Consider the following 13,070-nt stretch of genomic DNA (forward strand, 5'->3'; position numbering starts at 1 on the left):
ATTTTAACCTGTGTTATGCCTATGATCATTTCATTAAGTATGCAGAGTCCATTGACACTTTCTACTTTTTCTTCATTTTCTTAGACAAACCCTACTGAGGCAGAAATTTGCCATCCTTCTCCTTCTTCCCTCTTCAAAATGGATTTATTTAATATTTATACTATAATAATATTCCTATTAAAAAAAAAAAAAAAAACAGCGTGGAATGCCTAATAGTGTACACAGCTAAAAAGAATTACAACATTATCAAGTATGTGATGATGTCTTAGGTCTCCTTCCTCTATAACCAGCATCCCTTGAGATCTTGTGTCATGCTCAAGGTTGACTTAAAATGAAACCACAGAGAAAATTGTCTTTGTAACTGAAATAGCGTACATTTTTATGAGAGTAATGTGTTTAGATGCATGCCCACTGTTTTTCCTGCAGTTAGTAGGAATTTTTAACTCTTGTATTCCACTGTCAGTGCTCAAAACTCCGATGCACATAGAGAGAAAGCAGGATATCGAGATAAGCTGAGCAGCATGTCTCAGAGCATAAGGTGCCTTGTTTTCCTCTGTCAGTAGGTAGAAGGTAGTATAAGGAGGAGGGATTTGAAGGACTAATCCTGTGAATGCCCTGACTCCTAGTTTCTTTCCAAAAGAAACAGGCATATACTTCTCTTACAGTATGGCTTTTTTTTTTTTTTTTTTTTTTTTAATTTTATTTTAACTTGGTTTTATTTATATAAGTTAAAAGGAGAATTGATTAACCTTCCAATTTTTCCCTCCCCCAGTGCTGAAGAGATGCTCTGGGTCTCCTTTGATGTACTGTTACTCTCCTCCCTCTGCATTTAATCGATGCTTCTGTATTCACTTGGTCTTGCAGTTCTGCCCTTGCAAGCTTCAATAGTCTAATCATTTTGATTTTGCTAAAGACCTCGTGGAGAAGACTGAAAAACATTCTACGTTCAAGCAATTGTGCCAACATCTCATTGATTTCATTTGCATCAAATTATGATTTTTTTTTGTTTTTCTTGTTGCTGACTCACCCTGTCCTTCTCTGCCCCAGATATGTACTGTGGTTTCCTGCCACACTCATTCTGTCATTCTGTCTTCCATATCTGTGTTCTAGTTAGCAATTAGTCCACGTCCTTCTGCCCTGAGCTCTATTCTCCCTCTGTTCTGAGGCAGTGATTAGATAGATGCTTGTTTTGCTTCAGCTGATTCTGACCTCTGTGCTTGCCCCCACTGCTGCTTACTAGGGTGCATGGTGGAAACAGGTAGCTAACCCATAGGTTTTTAAAAATAATCTGTCTTGAAGAGGAGGCTGGTTATTAACCTGGGGTTTAATAATATCTTGGTTCTTTGGAGGCCTGTGTAGGGAGTGGAATCAAAGAATTATATCAGCACAACTGAACGGATGTTCAGGAGATGGAAACAAGTGTTTGGGGACAGGGGAAGCAGTAATTTCCTGAAAAGGCACTGTTGCCAAGAGAAGTAGCTGCACAAYCATGGTCTGTTTGCCTTGTCATCTCTCCCCAGATCTTTTACTTTAATGATTATATTTAGCCAACTTTCTGAAAGTTAAAGGCCCTTTAGGCTCATCAGTTTTTGAGTGATCTCCATCAGTCAGTAGTAACTAGTCCCTCCGGGACAAGCGAGTGAAAAACAACTGTGATTATTGACTTCTTCATTTGGAAGGAGCTGAACTGTTTCCAGCAATTAAAGGTAATTCAGAGTTTTGTAGGAAGTGTAATAATGAGAGTTATAAATAAAAGTTCTTTTTATGCCCCAGCTCTCCAGGGACCGAGCTGTTGTCCACTGTCAACTCTTCTTCCATCTTTTTATGACTGGGAAGAGATTTGTGACCCATAGTTGGAGAAAACAGTGCTCATTTAGTGCCCTTCCTGGTTTTACATGCTAGTTTTCTTTAAAGAAAATGTCTCATCCGGTGATCTCTTACAACCCTTCACTTCCCTCTTGCAAACCCATCATTTTTAGGAGGAATACAACACGTAATATTTATTTTACTAGGAGATATATGGCAGCAAAATTAAGTAATTCCTAAGCAAACCAAGTCATCTTGGCACAGGACCCCATAGATGGAAATCTGGAATGTAAAACTCAATCACACAGAGCCTTCCTACGTGTTGGCAAGTGAGAACATAGATGTGATGCCTTCTTACCTAGTAGTTGCTTCCAGTTGGTCTTTGCACCTGTTTTATGGACAAAGGCATATTATTTATAATTCAAGGCCAAGCCAGTGTTGCTCTAGGAGGAGCTGCAAGCATTAGGCCTTGTGATAAATTATCTTACTAGGAGTTGACGAGGAAAGTTGCAAAAAGTTGGTCTGACTTTCCAGCGTAGAATTTACTCCCCACTGCTTCTGGATGAATAAGGCTAGAGTTTCTCCCTTCTGACTTTTATTACTTACCCTGATAAGCAACAGGAGGAGAAGTTTTCTTCCCATCCCTTCTCTTGCTCTAATGTACAGACAGACACATTTTCCATTTTTAAGTATTTACATTTCATCAATGGATATCCCTTAGGGCCTTTTTTCTTATGGTCAGTACTTATTTTTTAATACTTTGCTAATCTACCCTCCTCTTTTTCTGCTAAGTTCAATGACAACATACCAGTATTGACCATTACATCTGATGCTGTTGGTTTTGTTGTTAGCACAGGACTTTGCTGCTATTGCTGGTTTTTGCCTTTTGTCTTTCTCCTCTGTTGGTGCCATGCTTTTGGCTGTTTAATGATTACTTTGCTATTGAACTCCACAGGGGAACGTATCCCCAAACATTTCTCTAGCCTCATGCTGAGAAATCTGAGAGCTCTTCTCCCTAGGTCCTCAGCAGGAGCTTCCTGCTTGCTTTTTATGTTTCAGCTACTACACACACATACATAGGTTTGACTCCTTTGGTAAAAGCTAACCTAATGAGCTATCACAGAGAGCAGCTAATGGCAATGCAGCCCCTTCCCCTTTCCCTATATAATGTTTCTTATCTGCTTGTGAAATCTCTCTGTACTATGCGATTAATTTGCTAACCTCAGAGTTTTAAATTAATCATTAATTACTACATTTGGCTATTTCTCTCAGCATTTAATATTGGCCTGGCTCTGTACCATTAATATGTCTTTGCCTCATCTTACTTGAATATGCTGCTATTTGGTAAATAACCACTTGCAGGTTGGTCTTTTTCTGTAGACTATCATTGTCCAGCATAATAATTGCCCCATCTCATTAAACACTGTCTTGTTTCCTGAGGCATCATGCATTTGGGGAAGAGAACACACTGAGGGATACAGACCTAAAATACATGCTTAAATTCTTTCTCAGCATCTCTCTGGAGCTGATTCCAAACTGGCTCCATCTCAAATGTTCTTGCTGTTACTACTTAGTGCAGTAAATGATTCCCATCAGAAATTCTAAGCTGTTTCCTATGCTGCAAGACATCCCTCAATATCAGAGTGTCATCTTGGCAAGATGAAATACAACGACATGTATTCATCTTGAGKTTTTTTTCAAGTTTGTAGTAAGGTAAAAAATCTTATACCTACATGATACGACTGTGATTTGATATGAACTGTTAAATGGCTGACTCAGTCATGCAGTGTTTACCTTCACATTTCAGGAGAATATTGCAAGACATCTTTCTTTTATGTTTCTTTTTCCCCGTTTCCTTTTATGTTAGTTTGTTCAGTCAAGTAACATGCTCAAATAACATACATATTTGACAGGGAAATTCTGCTCTTGCAATCCATATGAGGTGGAAGATGTGCAGATACTATGTTGAGGTAGACATTTGAAAGATTAAACCCTAGACGGAAAACAATTCCTGCAAAGCAGTGTACCTAGCACCAATACACTGCAGGTTTTTGGAGGACTGTTCTTGTGCAATTCCATTGAATAGCTAATTTTCATGAGCCTCAGAGCACTCCAAGAAATTTCATTGGCCTAATCCAGACCTGTAACTTATTGCTGCATTCCAGCATTTTTTTATGTGTTTTCTCAGATATATGGCTGCAAAAGTATATAAATATGATGCCACATTTTGAAACCAGAGACTATGGAAAATAATATGACCTTGATCATTTTATTCTCTTTCGCTGTAGTGGCTGTTGCAGTCTGTGTTCATAATGCACCTGGACTGTCATTTAATTGATATGTTAATCAGTAATGTTGCTTTATTCATGACACATGCAGAGAGATGGTCCTGAGGGAGCTACAGCCTCTGCGACAAAGGATGAGGATGTCAGAGATAATATCAAATTCTGGTTACATTTTTTTTCTTAGAGGTGAAAGACAAAACCTAAGATGTTTAATCTGCTGGATTTGGTATAGGTGGTTTAGAGGCAGAGTGATTAAGTATATGCTTTAGAGAGCATATAGTTCTGAACAGGAGCTATGAAGATGGTGGCTAGAGGTACAGTACTTCAGAGCAGCAAGAACTCAAGCGATTGAAGGTGAAAATCCAGAATTGAATAGAACAGAAAAGACTTCAAGCATAAGAAAGCAAGATAAGGATCTGAACTGCTTCTTAAAGAGCTGTGTGATAATCTAGGTTTAGACTTTGGGATTTTTAAAATTCTTGCTGCTTGCTTAAGTGTGATATATGCAGTATGAGAGATGCAATTATGTTGATGCAAGCACAGCCACAGCCAAAACATATGCTCTAGATGAGTATCTAAAACCACAGCGGTGCATACAAGGTGCATGACAAGTTGTGAAAATTGGAACCATATCACTCCTTGCTTGATATTCACGGTACAACATTAAAAGGAAACAGGAGTAATCCTAATGAAACATGACCTCTCCATGGTGCCAAACTACTGTAAAGTGAATCTGACTGGCTGCTGCACTAGTGGCATTTCCTAATCCAATTTAATGGATTCCACGTTTGCCCAGGCAGCTGCTGAAATCTCCCATTGATTGTTAGCTATGTCATCTTTTCATCTGCGTGTTTTTCATTTCAGTTGTCATCTCCTCCTCATTTGGCCTCTTCTCATCTGGTGGACATCTAGCAAATGCATACAAACAAAGTAATCCCAATATTGCCTATAATTTCCTATGATGATTCTATGCCACCTCCAGTTCACATCAGATTCTTGTCTCAGTTAACTAAATCTGACTGCACAGGGAAAAAAAAAAGTTATTTTCACTCCATATTTTCCAGACTCTGTCTGCTCATTGCCCCTCACTGAGTTTTGATTCTTTACAGCATGACTGTGATGGTCAAAATCCAATTTCATGCACAACCTGTACTACTTTTTCTTTCCTCTAGCTCTCCCACTAGCTGTCAAGAGAACTAAGATACTTGAGCTTTTCTCCTGCCTCTGTGACTCCGTGACAAGCTGTCCATTGCCTAAGTTTGAGAATTTTTGAAAGGAATGCTATAGTATTTAAGTCACTGGATTGCTTGGATCTAATTAATGAACTCTGTGACAGGTCTTTTGAAGTGCTCTTTGGAAGGTGCTTTATAAATACATAATAGACATAATAATAAATTCCTTTAATTCCTGGATATCAGCCCAATATCCTGAGGGATTAGATTTTTTTTATTATTATTATTTTCATAATCTCCCCACACAAGGTTCTTCATTTTGATAGATATAGCTATCAATAAAATGTTGTTTCACATTTTAGTTCTCTAAATAACGATTGTTTATTGTATGTACATGTAACAAAGAGAATTTTAAAGATTCATTATTCATATTTCATGTGAACCACTAGAGTCTCTAATTATAAAATAAACCTCCTGATTATTTTCCTATCAACCTTGTCTGCAGTTTAGAAACATTCAGTGCAAATAACAATATCATAAATTAGGCTTTAAGATAAACAATTACGGATGTAATAGAGATTGAAGCACACATTTGGAAAGCACCTTATGATTTTGCTTTCATTATTGTTGGAGTGCTTAATTTAGGAATTCGAAAAACATCTCAGCCAACCTTGCAGCGTCTGTTCTCATTTCTGGCTTCTTATCATTGTGAATTCACTAGTCAGTTCATGGGGCAAGAAATACTGAAGAATACTAGAATTCAGTTTTAGGTGGAGTTTTCAGACTGATGAAATCTGAATTTCAAAAAGCTTTTGAAGGCATCATTCCTGTTGTGATTAATGTTATGGTTTGCTTAAAAATGTGATGCATAATTAGTTCATCAGTTTGCTGCCTTTACTAAAATCTCCCAGTTTTGTATGCAACAGGAGTCTAGCTTCACTGAGTAAGTAATTTTCATGTGTAAGTAAAAGTATGGCTGTATTAAGCACCTGTAAGACCAGGACCCAAGACTGGCATCCTCCTCACATCTAATAACAGATATCTAGATTTTATTTATAGCTTATTTATACATTTAGATTGCCTTAATTTCAAACTAGTCCGTTAGAAAGATCACGAGAATGAAGAAGTAAGACAATTTAACAGCTGAAGTGGTTTGTCAGAAAATTGCAGAAGTTATTGGCATCCTTCACAATTTACTTGGCACCATTATATTTAATGTAAGATGACTAACTTCATCAAGGCTTAAATATTAGCTGGTAGGAGTGACAGTCAACTAGAGCTGTCATTCCCTACCCAAACGTTGCTTTAAGCGTTTATATTTTCCAGGCAAAAAAAGAAGATTACTCGAGAATTAAGGAAGAACATTTGTTTGTCTGTACAAATATAGACAATGCCAATTGATACGAGCTCATGAAATTAAAAGGATAGAAGAAGCAGAAGTATAAACCTTGTGAGGTTTATATGTCTGAGAGCAATATTCAAATTATTTGAGTATAAGGAATAAAATGAAAAAAATATTAATAGATTGTCTGGGAATAACACTTGTAATACTGTAATAAGAATTGCTCTGAACGTCTTGCTCCTTTACAAATATTGGAATAAGAATTGCTCTGAACGTCTTGCTCCTTTACAAATATTGGAAACACAGCATTTGTGAACTTTAGTTAAATTGTCACTGTTCCATTGAGAGTTAATGTTTTTAACCCCATTGCAATGAAAAGTAGCAAAGTAGGGCATTATATACAGAGACATCTATATCTTTTATAGAATTAGAAACTGTTTCATAATCTTCTGCAAAAGAATACATAATACGGAAAATGGGAAAAATAAATGCAGTCTATTTTTTCTTTATTTTTGGTTTTATAGTACCTGAGAGATGTAAATATTTGCTCTCATAATTGTATTAAGCACTATGATATATTTATATCCTCATCAAAATAATTATACAATAAAGACATTAGGTCTATAATTTAAGAAACATTTTATGAAGTATGAGAATAAATAGCCAAATATGGTGTAATGCAGATTACACCAGTAAGAATATGAATTATCTAGTAAGATAATTATTTTTAGTAAGAATATGATAATCCATCATTGACATATGTGGTTATTAGGAGTTTTGCATGCTGTTATCATCTTTGTTGTTGAATGAATATATAAATGATATTGCAGTTTCATTGAAAGTTCAATTTTGAATGTTTTCTCAAAATTTCCTATAATTTGGGAAGCAAACAATGAAATGATAAATAACAAATGTATTTTATTTTATTGATATTTGTCCAGGATCTGATTTTTTTGTAAGGGCTAATATGTCAGTGGCTGTAACAGGAGCCTGGACAAATATCAATTTGCAAACATTTCTGAAAATGCTGGCCCTAATTAATTCTGTAGAAGTAGGGATCTAGAGACTTCAGATTTATTGTAGACCAAACCTTGATCTTTTTTTTATATATATATATATATTTTTTTTTTTAATTGCTCTGCCTTAAGCAGAATTTCTGAACAAAGTTTTCCCCTTTCTTTTCTTAATGGAAAAGTACTGTTTGGTAGATAATAGATATTTTAAAAATAGAGAGCATAAGGAAAAGGCAGGCAAATGATAGTTTAATTCCTATGCCTTTTTGCTCTGTTTTTATTATTCACTGTAGTTAAATATTAATAGAGTCAGTGCCACTTAGGCAAAGTCATTCGTATCATCTCCCTAGCCTGCATGGAATTAAGGAAGAATGAACTTCGGCTCTTTAAGTGAGCAGCAGATAACAATGCAGCGCGACACAGAAATGATTGAATTTGCCAGCAGTGCTTGTGCAGTGGTTGCTAATTTACAAGGGCATTTTCAAGCGATTCAGTGGCAGGGATTCCTTGGGGGCAGTTCACTTGGGCACTGAAACTGAATCAACGTTTAAATGATTTTACTTTTAGACTTGTTTGGGAAAAAAAAAAAAGCCTAAGTAAATAGATGTTTCCATAATTAATACAGTAACTGCAAATTATGCAAGGATCATTTGCTTTTTGAAAGGAGAGAAAACAGCATTCTCATTTGGCTGGGCATCTTGCACTGTGTTTGTTCGAACTGTGAAGAAATGTGAAATGCAGATTGCAGGATAAAGACAAGAACAATTAGTCAGTGATCTGGATGAAGCTACTCCATTTTCTTGAGCAGAAAATGCATCTGTTGTGGAGGAAATAAAGTGAGCTGGAAGTCAGAGATCTGAATTATTCTCCCTGCTCTACCACTGATGTACAGTGTAGTCTGTGCCAAGGCATCCCACTTTTCCCTGCTTTGATTTCCCTTTGCCTAGGAAAGGCAAAGCCTTTCCATGCCTCTGTGGATTTTTCCTTCATAGTGTCTTAATTAYGTGATGAAATATGACTGTTAATGTGCCAACATTTCAGAAGAAGAGAATGAAAAAAAAGGCTTCACTTCTGTATTTGTGCTTTCAATGTAGAGGGGTAGACTGAGAAATGTTTGTCATATTGCTACAATACCTGTGCTCACTCTTTTGCTGGAAAATCTAAAAGGCATGAATTTGGGGACTCAAAGTAAGTTTCCAGCGGTGATGGGGAACTGATAGTCTGGCAAAGGCATAGAGTAGGAGCAGGAAACAAGTCTTCTCTTCCTTCCTTAGATGTTTCCTGCATGTTTTTGAAAGGTTAGCCAAATTGCCTTGTGTAATTTTTATGAACAATGACTTTTTCTGTAAACTGTTGGCTTCGATAGAACTGCTCAGGCTTCATCATAGCTAATTGTTCATTCTTCTGTCTACAACTCTGCTTTTTTTCCTCTATATGCCTAATTTGTAAATAGCACATTTACAAAAGATTCAAGGATTTTAATGACTTCACACTTACAAGACTTGAGAGCAAGATAAAAAATGCAGTTATAGAAACTTCTAGGCCAATGGAAACCCCAAGCTGGGAATCCTGTCATCAAAACAAGAGGAGAAACATACTGTTCTTTCAGGCTTTTCTTAGTGAGTTCTTGAGATTTTCAGCCTTTCAGAAGAGGTCTAGGAATGAACAAAAGAGGCAGTTGATTAAAGCAGCAGACCCCTGAGAACAGAAAAACAGCAGTGTTTCCTCAGTCTTATTTGTATATGGCAAAATATCCAACAGTGAAGTCATTCCTCCCATCAGGATAGGATTCTGGATTCTGTGGGATGAAGACAACTATTCTATTCTTAAGTTGCTTTTACTTATTTTATCTACTAGTATCCATTTATCCATTAATGCTCTTTTATCTTATAATTCCTAGCTCCTCCCCAGTAGTACAACAAAATTAAATTTTATTTATTCTTGTGGTTTTTTAGCTGGATCTGAGTAAAGCCCTCAGCTTCTGTCACTCTTAATACTTCAGAGCTTTACAGATTTACCAGATGAAGATCTTTCCCCAAATCTGTGTCCTCAGCTCCCTCCAGGTAGTAGATTCTGAGCAGCTTCTGAAACTGTTAAGTGTGATAAACTATTGGAACAAAATTTTCAGTCTATGAAATAGGGTTTTTTTCTTCTTGTTCTTTCTTTTTTATTATTATTATTTGTTGTTTTGCTTTCTTCCCTGGGCATATATTCAAACGAAGTAAAGAAAAGATGGAAGGTATATCTGTTTATTATATGTACATACTAGTGTAGGTTTCATTTTTGTTTTAAACTTCAAAGCTATTCAGTTCATCTTTGTATAAAAATAATTGAAAGTAAGAATAAGAACTGGTGACAGTTGATTGGTACTGATGATGAATGGCCTGTTACTGTCTCAATTGTAAGTCGGATATGAAATTTTTTTGATAACGTAACTGGAACTTCATATGTCAGTTTATACAAATATTCATATGCATATTCCTATATGCACGTCCTTTCTTTCTGATGTACTCATGAAATTTCCATGGAAATTGTTAAATACTGAACTGTTTTGATTTAAAAGAGTTATAGTGCATTTGCTATTGCTATAGCTATTTCTGAAGCATATGAAACGACATTGAATTTAATAGGAGATTCAAATTTAGTGGTTTGATATTCCCACATTGGCTGAGATTCCAGTCAGATTACGCTGGTCATCTTTGGGGAGCTGGTAGTAGATATATTATACCAACCTCAAGAGGAAGTTTCTTTAAAACCAGCTGATACTTCCTGTAAGGAGCAGTGACTGTGTTCGAGGAGATCATTAGAGGTAGAGTCTCTGGGATCTGGCTTAACTGCAAAGCCTGTATAAAATATACAGGCTTTTAGTTCATCTCCCTTCCTATTCTCATAGCATTAATGTGAATGTCATTAGATTCTTGATTTGGAACCCACTAACTTTWGATTAGTTAGAATTTATAAAACCATATTATCTATTTCAGTTTTTTGTTAAAGTGCTGCAGTATGAGATTCATCCTACTTTGACTTCTGGAAATACTTTTGTATGAATTATTAACAGACATCTCTACTGCACCCAGAAAAATGCTAGTAAATGCATCTTGATGACAGCATTTAATTCCCTCTGTTAAGGGCTGTTGCTACATATCTTCCATAGTAATCAGGAGTTCAAAACCACTCACCCACTTAGTGGTAAGCTGTGTATGGACAGGATTACTGACTAATTTTTTCCATTCTGGAGATGCTGGTTTCTAAAATAAATGGAAAACCATGCTGACTTGGTTTTGTCCTGTCTTCCAGGGCAATCTAAACACCAAGGCAACGTTTTCTAACTAGGAATGACACCAGGCAGATCCATGCCTTAGAGTTTCTATCCACATCATTAAACAACTGGAGTATTGCCCACAAGTTAGGGTAGAAAGGTGGTGCCAGTAATTTCTGGTCATGGTTGTGCTCCTGATTTATTATAAAGCATTAAACAAATCATCCTACACCTGTCCTCACTTTTAAGGTGAATTTAAAGTCTTTCAGCATTAAAGGCATTATTTGGACCTCTGGTTGTTACTGCAATGCATACAATAATAGTAATGAAAAGTCACTTAGATCACCTTTGCAAGAGAAACATTTGAGGGCAAGGAAGATACATTATCACTTGTTTGAGTATATTGGTCTTGAATCAGTGAGACAAACCTGCTGTTGTTCAGATTCAGAGGTCACACGCTGGTATTAGTTCCAGCTTTGGCCAGTGTTATCAATCACAGACTGTTCCACTTGTTCTCAAACAAGGCTGCCCTTCCTAAGTCACTGTCCTTGGCCTCTGTGGGGGTGATGGGGAAGGTTCTGCTGATGTGAGGAATGCAATAGTTTCGGCCAGAGGCCCTTTTTCAGATGAATCATAGACATTACCAGATGCTGTCAAGTCAGCTGCTTATTTGTATTTTCAGAGTGGGAGTTTTATTAAGAAATAAAATACTACTGGCTGTAGAGTTGAGAGAGAGGTGGAATAAGGTAGTTTTGTGTATACCATATTGGGAGTCAGTGCTTTAAAAGAATAGAAATAAGGCTTTATACTGCATTACAGACATGCTGTATCTGTATGTCTGGCTTGGACTATGGAACCAAGAAAACTATTCACTTAGATAATTCAGCCTGAATTTTACAGTAGCCTCATAGGTGCTGAGTCAGGACTATAGGAGATGAACAAGCTTGACAAGAGCAGTCACGTTGAACAGACACTGCTGCTAAGATGCACAGAGTCCCCGAAACCATGGTCTTATTAGATAACCAGGGAAACAAAAGAAATGGAGTCATTTCCCTCTGCAGTACTCCTTTGAAAATTTTTCTGTTAATGTAAACAGAAAAACCCACACTGAGCTTCAGGAGCCTTGATGCTCTGAGTCTCATGCACCTAGCTGACAGTTTTGCTTTTTTTCTCCATGGTATCTATACTTTGATTAGGCACAGATACATTTAATTAGCAGGTCATTTAATCAATTAGAAAATGAACCCTGAAGTCACCTCTGGCTTAGGTTTGCTTTGAACAAGAATTTTAATCTTAGTGGCAGCTCTTCAAGAAACCAACTTAAAAAAAAAAAAAAAAAAGAAAAGAAAAAAGAAACTAACGTAATTAAGCTCTTAGTGCACAAAAATACCTGACTGTGCAGCATAAAACTAAAAATAATTTGAACTCTAAAACCTAAAAGCTAGTGTGTGGGAGTGTAGCCAGTATTTTTCAATTCAGCCATCAAATGATTGGTTACGTCCAAGTCCATTTTGAATAGCGGTGAGATTTTCATCCTTGTTCTCACTTCATTGATTTCTCTGGCATCAGAATTAGGCCAATGGTGAGTGTTTGATGCTTATGTGATGTTGTGATGCTGTCATAAAATGTTTTTGTAAGTCTCTAATGAGGAATAGGTTAAAAAATCAAAAAAAAAACCAAAAAACTACTTAACTGAAAGAATTCAGGAATTGGGAGAGGGGAAGAATTGGAAGCTCCCTTTGGAGTATTGGTGGATATTTTCCTTTTCCCCCCTATTTTATTTCTGTTATCAGCAGCTTTCATGGTTCACAGCTCAGTGACAGACCTCCCAGGCACGTAGGCAGGGTTTCCTTGCTCTGCAAGCTGTTGTGTCCCATGAGCTTCTCGAGTTTCTTTGAGGAAAAGAAAATAGTCTCTTGTGTACTGTTTGTCTGTACTGCTAGAACTAGTTATTCCCATATGTGAAGTATATATTTTAAAATTATGTATTTTTTTTTTCTTTCCTGAGCTTGAAAACAACAAGCTGCAGAAATTTCACTTGTAGATTATAATCAAATGTTCTTCTTTAGTTCCACTTAAGGCATGTCTGGAATCACAGCTTCCTCAGACACCTGTGGACAGAATTTCAGACTGCATGGAAATATATTGTGGGAAAAAAACTGCACATGGAATATGGTAGTGTTGGAAAAAAAA

General features: G+C 36.6%; 1 protein-coding gene across 7 annotated transcripts in view; it reads left to right on the top strand.

Moving 5' to 3' along the window:
* LRRC4C (leucine rich repeat containing 4C) overlaps positions 1-13,070 on the top strand; it is a 146,587-nt gene that overhangs the window by 99,682 nt on the left and 33,835 nt on the right. The window contains exon 1 of one of the 7 annotated variants that reach the window (XM_026034739.1): positions 12,291-12,459. The exons of the other annotated variants lie outside the window; for them this stretch is intronic. The gene's annotated coding sequence lies outside the window, so the exon portion shown is untranslated. Of the gene's footprint in view, positions 1-12,290; positions 12,460-13,070 lie in introns of those variants that run through there. 7 annotated transcript variants of the gene reach the window in all.

This window comes from Nothoprocta perdicaria, unplaced genomic scaffold (assembly GCF_003342845.1).
Source record: "Nothoprocta perdicaria isolate Ctin4 unplaced genomic scaffold, notPer1 scaffold_15, whole genome shotgun sequence".
In the NCBI taxonomy this organism is placed as follows: Eukaryota; Metazoa; Chordata; class Aves; order Tinamiformes; family Tinamidae; genus Nothoprocta; species Nothoprocta perdicaria.